The sequence below is a fragment of the Melanerpes formicivorus genome, unplaced genomic scaffold (assembly GCF_026170545.1).
Source record: "Melanerpes formicivorus ecotype bairdi unplaced genomic scaffold, bMelFor1.0.p_v2 SCAF_2, whole genome shotgun sequence".
NCBI classification, from domain to species: domain Eukaryota; kingdom Metazoa; phylum Chordata; class Aves; order Piciformes; family Picidae; genus Melanerpes; species Melanerpes formicivorus.
This window is the reverse complement of record NW_027142354.1, coordinates 50,864,737-50,881,769: the sequence shown is the minus strand read 5'-3', so window position 1 is coordinate 50,881,769 and position 17,033 is coordinate 50,864,737.

Sequence of the window (17,033 nt, the reverse complement as noted above, 5' to 3'; positions counted from 1 at the left end):
CTCCAATGATGGTGACTCCACCACCTCCCCGGGCAGCCCATTCCAATGGGCAATCACTCTCTCTGCATAGAACTTCTTCCTAACATCCAGCCTAAACCTCCCCTGGTGCAGCCTGAGACTGTGTCCTCTTGTTCTGGTGCTGGCTGCCTGGGAGAAGAGACCAACATCTGCCTGTCTACAACCTCCCTTCAGGTAGTTGTAGAGAGCAAAAAGGTCACCCCTGAGTCTCCTCTTCTCCAGGCTAAGCAGCCCCAGCTCCCTCAGCCTCTCCTCATAGGGCTTGTGTTCCAAACCCCTCACCAACTTCATTGCCCTTCTCTGGACTCATTCCAGCAAGTCAACATCCTTCCTAAACTGAGGGGCCCAGAACTGGACACAGGACTCAAGGTGTGGCCTAACCAGTGCAGTGTACAGGGGCAGAATGACCTCCCTGCTCCTGCTGGCCACACTGTTCTTGATGCAGGCCAGGATGCCATTGGCCCTCTTGGCTGCCTGGGCACACTGCAGGCTCATGTTCAGCCTGCCATCGACCAGTACCCCCAGGTCCCTCTCTACCTGGCTGCTCTCCAGCCACTCTGACCCCAGCCTGTAGCACTGCATGGGGTTGCTGTGGCCAATGTGCAGAACCCGGCACTTGGATGTGTTCAATCTCCTGCCGTTGGACTCTGCCCATCTCTCCAGCCTGTCGAGGTCCCTCTGCATTCAGTGCAGCAGAGAGGGAAGGGTTTGTGAGATTTGTTAAAAAGCATTTATCACCTGGAGACATACCATAGTTAGCAAAATCCAGTTTGCTTTTAATTTCACTGCTCAGAAGTGACTGGATGACTTTTCATTAATACTTAAATCACCCCAGAGCAATTACAGAGCATTACATACATCTCATTAAGCTTCAGACCACTAGGGTGAGCCAGACTATAGCCAATGCCAGCAGTGATGTAGCGTGGAATGGAGGTGACATCTCAGATCATGAGATTCAAAACGAGTCAGAATGTGTGATTAGAGCTCATGCCCATCGCCTCGGCAAAGAGGAAGAGCAAAGAATGCTGTATAGAGGCTGAGATCAGTGGCTGTAAATTTAACTTAATCAGCAGGACAAGTGGAGAGAAAGCATGAATGGTGGCACTGCTGCCTTTACAATCTCAGCTGCTCTGCAGGGCCACAATTCCTCCCTGCCCCTTTCAGCTGCCGCAAAGAGCCTTGTGGGCTGCATGTGTCTGTAAAGGAGAGACAGATGTTCCTTGCCTTGGACACCTCCTGGCCTCTACATTGTGTGATGTGGTACCTGTGTGTGGTGTGTGTGTGCGCTCCTTGGGCTCTCCCCTGTTATGTGACCCAGCATGCATGTGTGGCTTACTGTGGTGATGAACGTTGGAGCCTTGGTGCTGTTGCAAGGCAGTTACTCCTCCTTAGACACCTGCCTGCCTGATTTCATAAGAAAAAGTGTCAGCAACAAATAGAAAGCCATAAAAATACATGAAGTAAACCAGTGCCCCCTCCTTCTTGGGTTTTTTTCATGCTGGGAGGAAATCTAGGTGATTTGTAACAACCTTCACTGGAGAAAATCTATGGTTGCTTGCAACAGGGAACACTGAAAAGGACAGTGGGGCTCTCTGATTTAAGGAAAAACTTCTTTTCTTCTTAGTTAGAGAGAAGCCTGCCAAATTCTTGTGTCTGGCATCACTGGATAAACAAACAGGGCTCTGCAGGCTAACACAGTCAGCTGGGCATCATTAAGGTGAGACACTCACACTCACTCTTTCTTCATGTTCTTCCAGCACTAGAAATCAAAGCTGCAGTTTGCCATTATTTATCCTCTGCATTCATTGCTGTCAGTCACTGAATAGCCCTTTAGGAGGCTTTACTGCCCTGAACAAACTGCAAGAAATGTGGTCTATTATCTCAGAGCAGGTCGAGCCCATGGACACTGTGGGACAGTACTTCACCTCTTGGAGATCACCCCTGGCAGTGGCATGTCCTTGTTAATGTGGGTTTTGTGTAGACCCTGGGTGGCTCAACTGGTGCAGTGATTGCCTTTTTTTCCCCCTGAAGCTCGACTCAAAAATCTCTGCTTTGCCTTAGCCAAGCAGCTTGGAGACTCCTGTCCATGCATGGGCTGGCCCTGGTTCCAGTGAGAAATGGCACTGGGAGCCTGTGGTTTAGGCAGGTTCTTGGTGGGCTGTGTGCTGCAGCACATTCTCTCAGCTTGACTCATCTCCTGCTCTGTAAGCATCCAATTGATAGCTGAACTGTAGAGCCTTTAGGTTTGCATAATGAGAGATTTCAAACCATTAAAGGAGTTGAGATTCCAAACTCTTTTCTGCTCTTTTGTGACAGTGGGGATTGAAAGGACAGAGACCCTCCATCACATTGAAAATCTTAAAGGAATCCACATCTTCCATCTGTGCTGCCTGCATCTTCAAAGCACACTGAAATGTAGGATGGAGATTAGCAAACTCATTCTGAAGAAATTTGCTTGTGCAAAAGGCTGCATTTCTATGGCCAGAGTTAACTCATATATCCTGTGAATCCTGCTCAGAAGATACATCCTGCTCACAGTATCACCAAGATTGGAAGAGACCTCAAAGATCATTGTCTCCAACCTGTCACCACAGACCTCATGACTAGACCATGGCACTAAGTGCCATGTCCAATCCCCACTTGAACACCTCCAGGGACAGCGACTCCACCACCTCCCTGGGCAGCCCATTCCGATGATGAATGACTCTCTCCATGAAGAACTTTCTCCTCACCTCCAGCCTAAACTTCCCCTGGTGCAGCTTGAGACTGTGTCCTCTTGTTCTGGTGCTGGTTGCCTGGGAGAAGAGACCAACCCCTTCCTGGCTACAACCACCTTTCAGGTAGTTGTAGAGGGCAATGAGGTCACCCCTGAGCCTCCTCTTCTCCAGGCTAAACAATCCCAGCTCCCTCAGCCTCTCCTCATAGGGCTGTGCTCAAGGCCTCTCCCCAGCCTCGTTGCCCTTCTCTGGACATATTCAAGTGTCTCAATGTCCTTCCTAAAGTGAGGGGCCCAGAACTGCTCATGTATCTACACACAGCAAAGGGCCTGTGGAGGAGAGATGTGCCCTGGGAGCAAAAGGAGCTCTTTGTGTTGGCTTTGTGTTTAAACTGGCACTGCAGCTGTGGACAGCAGTGGCTGCCTCCCCTCAACCCAGCCATTCACTGCAGCCACTGTGCCACCACCTCTGCTCTGTGTCTGTGAATCAGCCCAGGGAACCCAGCATGAAGGAAAGGTAAACAGCCATCTGGATTGACTGACTGCTTAACCTCTGCTTAGGGAGAGCTCACTGCAGTTCTTTCCATGGGTAGATGGACATCCCTGCCTGCAGAGTGTGTGGAGGGTACCTACAAGCAAATGAATCCAGGATGAAGAATGCTGATGGCAGTGCCAATCTAAATGTGTATCAAAACAGGACCTGATTTTGATTCATTTGCTTATGTTACTTCATGTTCCTTTGCTTCCTGCTGTAGAGGATATTTGACATACCTTGACTATGTGAACATCAGCTTTGCACAGGGGGTACAGTCATGTTCTCTGCATCCTTCCAATCTGACTGCCTAGACTGATGCAGATCCCACCAGCCAGGCTGACATCCTCCAAGATGTTTGCTTGGTCCATTGCACCCATTCCCTCACTGCATTTGTGAACAATGCCCACTGCTGCTTTCAGCAGCCCCTTCTCCTTCTTAACAGTTTGTGTTGCATCTTATCAAAGCAAAATATCTGGGGAAATGAACACATTTTCCTCCATACCCAGATCCACCAGCTACCAAATGAGATAAAGTACAAAGGTGCACTAATCTTATAGTTTCATAGTTTCATTCAGGGTTGGAAGGGACCACAAGGATCATCTAGTTCCAACCCCCCTGCCATGGGCAGGGACACCCCACATTAGATCAGGCTGGCCAGAGCCTCATCCAGCCTGGTCTTAAACACCCCCAGGGACGGGGCCTCGACCACCTCCCTGGACAACCCATTCCAGGGCTTCACCACTCTCATGGTGAAGAACCTCCTCCTCACATCTAGCCTGAATCTCCCCACCTCCAGCTTCATTCCATTCCCCCTAGTCCTATCACTACCTGAGATCCTGAGAAGTCCCTCCCCAGGTAGTGATAGGACTAGGGGGAATGGAATGAAGCTGGAGGTGGCCTGCAATGGCCTTCTCCCCGTCCAGCTTGTGGTGGTTCTGGAAGCTGCAAATGGATAAACAGATACTCAGCAGAGTGTTCTTCACAGAATCACAGAATCACCAAGGTTGTAAGAGACCTCAAAGATCATCGAGTCCAACCTGTCACCCAACACCTCATGACTACTAAACTGTGGCACCAAGTGCCACGTCCAATCCCCTCTTGACCACCTCCAGGGATGGTGACTCCACCACCTCCCTGGGCAGCACATTCCTACAGCTAACAACTCTCTCAGTGAGTAACTTTCTCCTCACCCCCAGCCTAAACCTCCCCTGGTGCAGCTTGAGACTGTGTCCTCTTGTCACAGCCTTTGGTGTTTCCGGCAAGACTCACAGTTTAGTTTGAACACCTCAAGTGTTTTAAACCTTCCTGTCAGCCTAGTGGTACACAATTTTCTTGCCAGCTTGATTTATGCACAAAACTCACCCCAGGAACGAAAACAACCCAGCAATAGCGGCAGACCCATGCCAGTTTTTCACTTGTAAAATAATATTTACTTGTAAGTGCTGGCTGACAGCTGCAGGAAAACATGATCATAAACAACTTTTCTTCAGCTAGAGCTTTTTCATTCTGGTTTATGACCCTGCCTTTGAACAGCTCCATCACTGTCAAGGAAACGCCACTTGGTGTAAGACATGCTAAATACCGGCACACACCTACAACAGTGAGCTTTGTGGGGGGGAGCCTGTTTGCAAAAGCAGCTCTTTGATTTGCTTCCTGAGGGAGGGAAACACATGCCAGAAGAGCAGAGGCCTGTAAAATCCATCAGTGTTTAGCTTTCTTGGGCAACAAGAGACCACAGGGCCATTCTGCAGGTCCTGGGTGATGAACTATGAATGATGAAAGACAAAAATGACCCTTGGTAGTGCACTTCTCGCAGCTTGCTATTACACAGCAGCAAAATCCATTTGAAAGGTCTTTCCATCCTCCCATGCTCCCCATCCCCTTTCCTTGACCCTCTTTGCAGGAAGGTGCTGTCCATCCCAGATGCATTCAGTGCTCTCAGAACAGCCTCTGTGTTCCATCTGCCATACTGAGATGCCAGCAAAGTGGGTCAAGGCAAGAGGTGGACAAGTACAAGGGCAACAAAGTTGGTGAGGGGTTTGGAGCACAAGCCCTGTGAGGAGAGGCTGAGGGAGCTGGGCTTGCTTAGCCTGGAGAAGAGGAGGCTCGGGGGAGACCTTATTGCTCTCTACACCTACCTGAAGGGAGGTTGTAGACAGTTGGGGGTTGGTCTCTTCTCCCAGGCAACCAGCACCAGAACAAGAGGACACAGTCTCAGGCTGTGCCAGGGGAGGTTTAGACTGGATGTTAGGAGGAAATTCTTCCTAGGGAGAGTGATTTGCCATTGGGATGTGCTGCCCAGGGAGATGGTGGAGTCACCATCATTGGAGGTGTTTAGGAGGAGACTTGATGGGGTGCTTGGTTGCATGGTTTAGTTGATTAGGTGGTGTTGGATGATAGGTTGGACACAATGATCTTGAAGGTCTCTTCCAACCTGCTCTATCCTATCCTATCCTATCCTATCCTATCCTATCCTATCCTATCCTATCCTATCCTATCCTATCCTATCCTATCCTATCTTATCCTATCCTATTCTATTCCATTCTATTCTATTCTACTCTACTCTATTCTATTCTATTCTATTCTATTCTATTCTATTCTATTCTATTCTATTCTACTTTCATAGCTGCCTTCTCTGCTGAAGGGAGTGGTTATGACCTGACATCTTTCATGTCCTTAGGTCTCTTTTCCCTGCTTTTTCTGTGTGGGTTTCTGCTTCACTTCTTGAACACCTTCCAGTTCCTACCCCACAAGTTCTTCTTGTGTTTGTTCTCTCCTCCAATGCATTATAAACATCAGCATAGATATAATTTGACAAAAACTGGTCCATTGGATTTTGGAGTGAATTCTTTAGGGGAGCTGAAAATGAAAATGAAAATGAAATGAAATGAAATATATAAATATCTATAGAATTTTGATCCATTCTTCAAGGATGGCCTGAGACTGAAGGAGGTACTGAGGCTATCCTGATCTCTGATGGAGTCCCTTCCATTTCCCAACCTCTCAGTCACATTGTGCAGAGATGGTTACACTCCTGGGCTGATAAACAGACTGATGAAGAATGTTTTTTCCACTTTGCCAGGCAGCAGAGTAAAAGCTCTTCTGACGCTCCTGGTGCCATGCAGCACCGTGCTGCACTGCTCTGCCACTGCACTTAGAGGGCTTTAGGGAACAAAGCATAAATATTTCAGAAGGGTGTTTTACTAAGTGTTTGTTTGCTCAAAAACTGTTGGTTCCTCCTTTGGTAGTTGCTATGGTAAACCACGTTGTTTGAAACAGGAACAATGAACACAGACTGGAGAGCTCCACTCCTGGTGTCTGTATATACGCTAGCTCTCAGAGGTGGTGATGCAGCTCACAATGTGGCTTCAGCCAGGCAGTTGTCTTCATTGATTCACCCCCAGAAAAATACTGCTTTAGCCCACTAATTGTGTTCATCCCACTTCAACAGTAGGGTTTGCTGAGTGGCCTGAAGTGTGATGTGATTCTGGCCTGCATTAGGAATAGTGTGACCAGCAGGAGCAGGGAGGTCATAGTGCCCCTGTACTCTGCTTTGGTTAGGCCACACCTTGAGTACTGTGTCCAGTTCTGGGCCCCTCAGTTTAAGAAGGACATCGAAACACTTGAACATGTCCAGAGAAGGGCAACAAGGCTGGTGAGAGGCCTTGAGCACAAGCCCTGTGAGGAGAGGCTGAGGGAGCTGGGATTGTTTAGCCTGGAGAAGAGGAGGCTCAGGGGTGACCTCATTGCCCTCTACAACTACCTGAAAGGTGGTTGTAGCCAGGAAGGGGTTGGCCTCTTCTCCCAGGCAACCAGCACCAGAACAAGAGGACACAGTCTCAAGCTGTGCCAGGGGAGGTTTAGACTCGAGGTGAGGAGGAAGTTCTTCACCGAGCGAGTCATTCGTCATTGGAACGGGTTGCCCAGGGAGGTGGTTGAGTCATCAACCCTGGAGGCATTCAAGGGGAGATTGGACGTGGCACTTGGTGCCATGGTCTAGTCATGGGGTCTGTGTTGATAGGTTGGACTCGATGATCCTCGAGGTCCTTTCCAACCTAAGTGATACTGTGATACTGTGATTTCTCCCATGCCCCTGCCACCTTCGCCACTTCTCGTCTGCTGCTGGAGAAGGACCTCTCTGGCTAGAACAGCTTGGGCATGAGTGTGGCTTTGGGGGTGCTCCTTGCAGGTAATGAAGATAACTCTAGCACTTACCACTTCTAACATAATCCACACACTCCTTTTTGGCCTAAAGAACAGGGCTAAAGTGGAAGGGGATTTTCTGGGGACAGTCTGGACAAAGGATTCTGCTATGTTTGCTGCAATATGTGCGATAAGCCACAACGAGTTTCCACTGTTTCCCTGCTGCAGAGCAGGAAACAAGCACAAGGCACTGCCAAAGTGAGACATGCTGCAAGTGTGCCAAGGCCAACAGCATCCTTCCAGCCACATGCAGCAAACAAACAATGACTGCAACTGAGTCAACAAGGCCAGCACAGAGAGGGAGAAAACCAACACAGCTGCTAGCAACTCTCTAACCCATTGTCCTACTGTGAGGATGGGAAGATGGGCTTTGATCAGAGCATGATCCCTAAAGGCAGAAGGCAAGAAAGCCACAAACTGACTGTTGGCATTCCTGGGTGGCTCTTCATGGAGCTCCCAGAGAAAGCTGCTCAATAGCTCTGCTCTGGCAAGCCTCATTCCCCACTGGGAGAGGGCCCTGCAGATTTCATCTGTTTTGCAGTACCTCACAAGTGGTACTCAAGGTCAGAGCTGCTGGGCTAGGAAGAGGCTGGGCTCCTGTCTGATGGGGTGCTCCATGTTCTTCCTCGCACAGGACCCGAGCACCACATGCATTTAAGTTTTCCAATGTCAAACAGCTAATTAAATGCTGGCATCCCCTCCTCAGAGCATGTGTGGTGGGGCTGCACTGAGCTGTGCAGGGATGGGATTTGAAGCTTAGGGTACTGTGCACTTGTCCTGTGCTCAGACCATGAAATGATCTCAGAGTGAACTGCTGGTTATCACCATCTCCAAGACCTGGAATATCACAGTTTTACACCTCTGAACTAAATCCATTCCTCCAACCCTTCAGGATCAAGAGGCTCACCATTAAAAACCTTAACTTTTAAGTCTTTGCTGGCGCCTTCTATTTACTATTCTCCCTGGTCTCACTGTGGCAATCAAGACAGTGATACATGCTGGGGTTTAGCTGTCATGCTTGGGTGAAAAGAAGGCATAAAATTTCATAAAGCAGCCTCCTGCCTACCTGGATGTAAATGGCCTCTCCATACCCAGAGCACCACAGGAGTTCCAGAGTCTGGCAGCATTTCTCTGTGTGACGTAGAGGACGTGCTGCTTCAGCTCAGCATTAACACTGCGATCAGACTGATTTGAGTTTTAATGGCATTGCTGGGCTATGAACTTCTGCAGCACACTGTGTATACTAAGATAGCAGGGTAACAAAACCAGCTGTCGCTCTTGTTGTGACTACATCGGCAAGAAGCCCTCGTGAGGCCAGGACTCCCCTGGGAGGACACTATGCTGACGCAGTGTAAACCTGGCCCTGCTGCCAGACAGAGTGTGGGCAGCCAGGACAGAGCACCACCAGGAGAGAAGCAGCACAAAAAGTGCAGAGACTGAATATAGTTCCCTTCATTCTGGCCCACAGCTCTTCACATAATGTCCTTTTTTCCCCTGTTGTTGCAGAAAGATCAGGAAGCTTTACAGCAGCCTCGGACTCAGAACAGCAGCATGGTAGCGCAGAAAAGCTTCACAGGGCTCTTTGGAAGGCTCCTGTAAGGACAGACCATGTCTAATTCTCTGTTCCAGCCCTTGTGTCAGAGTAGAACTAAGGCAACAAAACTCCCCACTGTCTCTCTGCAGGCAGTGCCCAGTGCCCAGGGCTGTGAATTTCATCCCCACAGTGTGTTATTCTTGGCTCTAGAGAAGACTCATTGCTGGGAACCACTCAGGCTGCAGCAATGAGGGGTGTCATCTCTGGGTGACACCTTTAGAAAGGGAGCTGGGGTTGAGCTAAGGAACCACTGCCAAAAGGTACAACACAAAGAAAACACATGCCAAGAAAGAAACAATAATAGAACTGCTAACTCAGATAAGGCCCTGACAGGAAGCTAGATGGACAGTGCCACTTATCTGTGCTTGTTTAAACCTATCTTTCTGTATTTATTTAATACATTCCAGCATCTCTCACTTGGACTCTGCTTCAGAAGTGCTGGCTGATTTCTCTTCAGCAGGAGCACACAGCTCTATGCCTTCACCACTGCCAACAGCACTTAGCAAAGAAGTGTTAAGCAATGTGACCTGGACAGGAGAGGAAGCATCCTGCCTGATGCTGTTGGGTTGTTGACATGGGAACAGTAGCTCAGCATACAGCATGTTCCTTCTTTTAAATCAGCAGGGCACTTTAATTATTCAGGCTGGCAAATGGGCTGAAGGAACTGCTCAAAATGGCTTGTGCTGGTGCCAGTCTGTTCCCCTTGGTGATCAGATGCTTGGTGTCTCTTTTCCCCTTTTGTATTCCTGCTATGTGCCAGAGAAGAGCAGTGGCTGGCACAAGCAGCTTCAGCAGGGTAGATGCTTGCTGAGCTCTTCTGCTGAACCTCTGTGTATGCTACAGAAGGCCCAGCCTGTTGCTCCCCCCAACTCCTCTGTGCTGCTTTGCAATGGTTGTAGGACTAGGGGGAATGGAATGAAGCTGGAGGTGGGGAGATTCAGGCTGGATGTGAGGAGGAAGTTCTTCACCATGAGAGTGGTGAAGCCCTGGAATGGGTTGTCCAGGGAGGTGGTTGGGGCGCCGTCCCTGGAGGTGTTTAAGACCAGGCTGGACGAGGCTCTGGCCAGCCTGATCTAGTGTGAGGTGTCCCTGCCCATGGCAGGGGGGTTGGAACTAGATGATCCTTGTGGTCCCTTCCAACCCTGACTGGTACTATGATACTATACTATGATACTCATGGGATGCATCAAGCGAGCTGCTGGCTAGCTTGGAGGCTATAAAAGGTCTTAAAACCTACTGTGTCCAAAAACTGTAGCACCAGGAATCTTGGGCATCCTGTGGAGCCACAGCACCAGGCACTGCTTACTGCAAACACACACTGCAGTAGCACATCCACACTCACTGCCTGCCTTGCAAGCACGGTCGTGCTCCTTGAGGAATTATCCTCTTTGACACTTCATCTTCACCATTTCATCTCCACAGCCAGTCCTCTCTCTGCTTCCCTATCAACAATAATGTGGCACCTACGAGATTCTAATAAAACACCCAAAAGCTGAGATCAATAGTTAATTAGCTGAGGACCTCTGGCAGATGGTGCAGTTGGATGGAGCTGTCAGAGCGTAGCAGTCTCCTGTATTAAGTCTGAAAAGCTGAGAAGGAGATGGCATTGTGAGCTTGCTGTACCTACAGGAAACCCATCCAGACATCCAGACACAGATAAAAGGGACTCTGAGGTAGTCTCAGAGAGAGTTGAGTTAATTAATTTATTACATCTCTCCATCTCCTTAATTTTAGCTTCTCAAAATGCCATCTGTGGGCTTTAAATCAAGTTATAATTTCATGTGGGTCTGCCTCACAACTGCTAAGGTTTGATCAAATGACATTGTCAGAAGTGAAACCAACCAAACCCACTTGTAATGGTTCAGGCACAGGGGCTGCCCTGCCTGCTCCCCCAGCACAGAAGTGAGGGAAAGAGTAACACACACAACTCAGGATGGAAGAGTTTAATGTAACATAAGATGTCATAAGGAGAATGGCCAGCCTGATCTAGTGTGGGGTGTTCCTGCCCATGGCAGGGGGGTTGGAACTAGATGATCCTTGTGGTCCTTTCAAACCCTGACTGATTCTATGTTACTATGAAATTGGCTAATAATATCATTAATCTAATAATGCAATGCATGATTACTTTAGCTTAGCCTATATGCAGAAGCACAGTGGGAAAAAACCCAAAAAGCCCCCCAAACCACCCCAAACCCTACAAAAACCCCACAAAAACCAACCAACCAACCAACCAACCAACCAAACCCCCAGACAGCAACAACAAAACAACAGAAACCAAACACACACACGAAAAAGAAACACAGGGGGAAAATGCCCAGCACAAAACAAAAAGGCAAACCCAGCAGCTACCTGACTCCCACCCTTTCCACCACCATGCCTGCAGAGAAGAGCTAACACCCAAGAGCCCAGAACCAGGAACCAGACTTCAAGCCCCATAATACTTTGCTCCAGTCAGCACTTTCTTGTTTTTTTTGAAGCTGGCATGACTGCAGCATGATGTGAAGAGCAGCAGCAGGTTCAACTCAACCCATGCCACCACTGACCACCCATGCAATCATCCTTGCCTGAAACCTTTCCCACAATACATACAACAGAAACCCTGTGTTTTCTCTTCAGATTTCCTTCTCTCTTTATGTGGGTTGCAAATTAACTCAGAAATAAACACTGGGGGGGGAAAGAAAAATCAATAAATATTTCAGCCTTTGGCCTTTGGGCTTATTTAGTTGCCAATAACTGACACTGCATAGCCAAAGAAAAACAATTGTCTGTTCTTTATTTTAGAATAGACTACAATTAGCCAGGTTGGAAAAGACCTTTGAGATCATCAAGTCCAACCTATCACCCAACACTATCTAATCAATGAAACCATGGCACTAAGTGCCCCATCCAGTATCTCCTTAAACACTTCCAGTGATGGTGACTCCCCCACCTCCCTGGGCAGCCCATTCCAATGGCCAATCACTCTCTCTATGAAGAACTTCTTCCTGACATCCAGCCTAAACCCCCTCTGGCACAGCTTGAGACTGTGTCCTCTTGTTCTGGTTGCCTGGGAGAAGAGACCAACCTCCACCTGGCTACAGCCTCCCTTCAGGTAGTTGTAGAGAGCAATAAGGTCACCCCTGAGCCTCCTCTTCTCCAGGCTAAACAATCCCAGCTCCCTCAGCCTCTCCTCATAGGGCTTGTGCTTGAGACCTCTCCCCAGCCTCGTTGCCCTTCTCTGGACACGTTCCAGCAACTCAACATCTTTCCTTAGCCTGGAGAAGAGGAGACTCAGAGGTGACATTATTGCTCTCTACAACTACCTTAAGGGAGGTTGATTAGGTGGTGTTGGATGATAGGTTGGACACGATGATCTTGAAGGTCTCTTCCAACCTGGTCTGGTCTATTCTATTCTATTCTATTCTATTCTATTCTATTCTATTCTATTCTATTCTACTCTATTCTATTCTATTCTACTCTATTCTATTCTATTCTATTCTATTCTATTCTATTCTATTCTATTCTATTCTATTCTACTCTATTCTATTCTATTCTACTCTACTCTACTCTATTCTATTCTATTCTATTCTATTCTATTCTATTCTATTCTATTCTATTCTATTCTATTCTTTCTGATTAAACAATTCTAAAGCAGCAGGAGAGGACACACTCTGCCATTGTTTTCCTCTGCTGCAGTAGCCAAAACTGCCCCTGATCTGTTCAAGGCTTTGGTGGGCAAACAATGTGCAAGGGATGCCAGGAACGTAACAGAGTAAGATGTCCTCAGGGCATTCCACTTGTGCTGGCTATTAGTGACGTAGACAACAGAGAATGTCCTGAAATTCTTCTTCAGCTTTTTATTAGCCAGAAGATGCCAATTTACTCAGATGGGAATCTTTTGTGGGAATGTTTCTGAAGGGGATACTAGAGGCATTGCTAAACCTCATGTTTTGTGCTGGGAATGCTGTGAGAGAGTCCTCTAAGGCATTTGCTGATTGCAAATCCCAGGTAGGCATTTATGGATTGTAGCTTTCCCCAGCAAGTGACCTGCTGCACACCAGTTTCCTCCTTTCCTGCAGTGTTGTGACACCAAAAATGATCACTGGGAAGCCTGGAAGAGCTTTCCCTAATGGAAACAATTTCCTCACACCTCTATTTCTGGAAACAGACACCTGAAAACAGCACAGAAAATGTGGTCACCAAGGAGCCTCCTGGGCAAAGTAGGGATGGGAAGGGGCTTCTGGGAAGACCCTGGGGCTGGCTTTGAGAGCAGGAGCCTTGCTGAGGCCTGGGTGCTTCCTCAGCAGCTCTGCTGTTTGAGACATTTTAGCAATGTGGAGGAGAGCTCAATTCACCAGGCAAAACTCAATTCACCAGGCAAAACTCAATTCACCAGGCAAACATTTTTGCTGGTTCCTCCCTGCAGCAGAAGGTCAGGCTCAGGTGGAATATTCTTCACTATTCCATACACTGAGATGAGCAGGGAGTGTCCCAGCTTCCTCCCACAGAGTTTGGAACTGGTTTGGGAAATCAAATAAAGCATATAAGAAACCCTCCAGCCACCCAGCCTGTCCAGGAGCAGGGCCTGGCTGCTGACTTTGCAGGCACTATTTTTACACCTGAAGTGTTTCCAAGCCCTCGAGGGCTTAACAGAGCAGGTCCAGGGGAGACATTCACTGGGGAAGGGCTCTGCTGACCAGAAAAGGTTTCTTCCTGATTATTAGCTGGAGACATTCTGTTTAAAAGCAGGAGGGAGTGGCTTTGTCTCTCTGCTGCATGAGGAAGCCCTGGATGCAGAGCATTTCCCTTATCTTGTCTACTGGCCAGTGAAAGCAATTGCAAAACCTCCCCAGCCCCCAAAAAGAGGAGATTGCTGCCCTGGTGCCTATACAGTGGGTTTGGGGAAAGGGGGGTGGGGGGGAAAGGGTGTGAGGAGGATAGGGAAAGATGTGCATTCAGGTCCCTGACCAGGGTGGGACCCTGAGTCCTCTCTGAGTGCTCCTCATCACTGGAGATGGTGATCCTCATGACTTGTGTACACTGGCCATAGTGAACACATCTCTCCAGGAAGCCCAGCTTGTGTACCCCAGTGAGCAAGCTCTATTTATTGCTCACAGGGGTCCACTCCAGCCCAGGGTGGCAAAGAAGACCAACAGGAGTGTTAAGCTGTGAGCTCTGTATCCACAGCTGATCCCCAGGCACCTGCTTACAAACACAGCAAAGAGCTCCTCCTGGAAAGGGAGTTTGCAAGTCGCTTTTTAAATCACAGTGAAAGCAAACATAAAAAGGCTGCCAAGTGGGGATGTTTGCAAACTTTGTAGCTTCCTTTGTAAGCTCTGAAACATCAAGAAGATAAAAGCTCTCCTAACCCCTGCGGCTGGGCAGGCTGGTCCTGCACCAGAGGACTGCTTCTCATTTCACAGAATCACAGAATCACCATGGTTGGAAGAGACCTCAAAGATCATCAATCCCAGTCTATCACCACAGACCTCATGACTAGACCATGGCACCAAGTGCCATGTCCAATCCCCTCTTGAACACCTCCAGGCATGTTGACTCCACCACCTCCCTGGGCAGCACATTCCAACGGCTAACAACTCTCTCAGTAAAGAATCATAAAACAGTAGGGGTTGGAAGTGACCTCTGGAGATCATCTAGTCCAACCCTCCTTCTAATGCAGGTTCACCTAGATCAGGTTGCACAGGATCACATCCAGGCAGGTTTTGAAAGCCTCCAGAGAAGGAAGCTCCACGAGCACTGGGCACCCTGTTCCAGTGTTCCCTCACCCTCAAAGTGAAAATGTTTCTCCTTAAGTTCAAGTGAAACCTTCTGTGTTCTAGTTTGTGCCCATGACCCCTTGTCCTATCACTGACCACCACTGGAAACAGCCCAGCCCCATCCTTATGATCCCAGGAAGGTAATATCAAGCATTTGAAAAGAATTCACCTTTTCTTTTATCTGAATGCAGAAACATCTGAGAGTCAACTGGCTCATTCTATTACTTTCCCCAGAAGCCTCCAAGGAGTTTCTGCAGTGGTCCCAGACTCACTGAGATGATGCCTGGACAAAGTGGTCTGTCTTTGCAAGTGTTTAGGGCCTGGCAGGAGCAGCCTGAAATGAACAGAACATAAAATCCCTGAGTGGAGGGCTGCAGCCTTGCATCCCTTGCTCCCCCACGCGTCACCACGCATCTGGTCACCCGGCAGGGGGTTGGCAGGAAAAGTTTATTCTCTCACCAGCTGCAGAATAGTCATTCCCCCCACAGACCAAGATGGAGATAGCTTTCTCTGGCTCCACATTGCACTGTTTGTACACTGTAGTCCTCCCAGTGGAGCAAGATGAGGTGTGCGTGCCTGGCAGCCACAGCCTCCTTGCCTCTCTGGCCTGCTGTGTTCCCTCTTTCCCAGCCAAAGCCGGGAGGTGACTGCAGGTACGTGCAGCTGTGTGGCTGCTCTCCTGGTACACACTGGCTGCCAGGCTCTGATGAGGGGGATCCCACAGCCTCCTCTGCACCTCTCACTGAAATCAAGCAGTCTGGAGTCATTACTGCTGTCCTGGAGCACCAGGCTCTGTGACAGACACGCAGGGTAGCGCTGTATAAATGCAGCTGCCACTCCTGATAGTGCTGCACTGTCCTTTGGGTACCATCCTGGGGAAAGTTTTGGGTTGCTTAGGATGAATGGGCACAAGTATCACAGGGCAGAGAGTGGGCTTTCTGCTGCACCTTCCCCATGCACTGCAGCTCAGAGGTTCTTCTGAGGGAGCAGGGGGGGACACTGAGGAGCACACCACATGGGTGTTAGCTTTTCAGGTGTTGGACACTGCAGATGAGAAGGAAATAACTCAGCTCTCCACCTAGCCTTTGGAGAGCTGCAAGAATGACTTCAGCCAGGCAGTCCTTTAGAGTCAAGCGGAGGTTCAGCAGCTCCTTCAAGACAAGGAAGCCAAGACAAAGATGCAGAGGAGTGCTCTGTGTGTGTGCAGCACCCTGAAGGCTGCAGGGCAATTGGCCATCTTCTGTACGTGCTGGCTCACATGCTTGGTGTCCTGTTGTTGAAGCTGCAAAGTATCATGGAGGTAGTGTTGGCCAAACCCCACCTAGGGATGGTGTCCAGTGAAATACAGGACTGCAGCCAGGAACCCCAGAGCCCAGGACACCTTGGGACCACCATGAGTACATCTGTGAGCGTACACATGTGGATGTCAGTGCCTGTGTGTATGTGCAGGTATATGCTGACCAAGTGCCTTGGTAGAAGGGAGAAGGCTCATTTGCTCACTCTCTCAGGTTTTGGTGAGGCACAGGAGATTAAATCTGAAGAGGAATAGTGCCTTCCCTCCTTGCTTTCAGGGGAGACCTTATGGCGCTCTACAACTACCTGAAGGGAAGTGGTAATGTGGTGAGGGTTGGTCTCTTCACCAAAGTCTCTTCACCTCAAGAGGAAATGGCCTCAAGTTGCACCAGGGGAGGTTTATGTTGGACATTAGGAAAAAGTTCTTCATTGAAAGGGTTGTCATCCCTGGAACAGGCTGCCCTGGGAAGTGGTAGAGTCACCATCTCTTTAAAAGACATGTAGACCTGGTACTGCAGGGCATGGTTTAGCGGAGGACATGGCAGTGCTAGGTTTATGGTTTGACTTGATGATCCTAAAGGTATTTTCCAATCTAAACCATTCTGTGATTCTCTCACAGACAAACCTTTTCAGCTGGGGAATAGCTCTGTTATCTTGCTGTGTTCTGGTTTGCCTCAGCAGCCTCACAATTTTCCTTTACTCAGACCCACAGACTGCATCAAGTTGGAAGGAACCCAACCCCCCTGGCAGCCATTAGGGACGCCTCCAACTACATCAGGCTGCCCTGGTACTTCAGACCTGTGGCCTAGTATTTGCCTTAGATGCCAAAAGAATAAACCCCAGGAAGATGAGGATTTGTGAAAATTTAGGTAAGTAAAGCAAGACAGAAAATGAAATACCCCCAAAAGGGCTGCATGA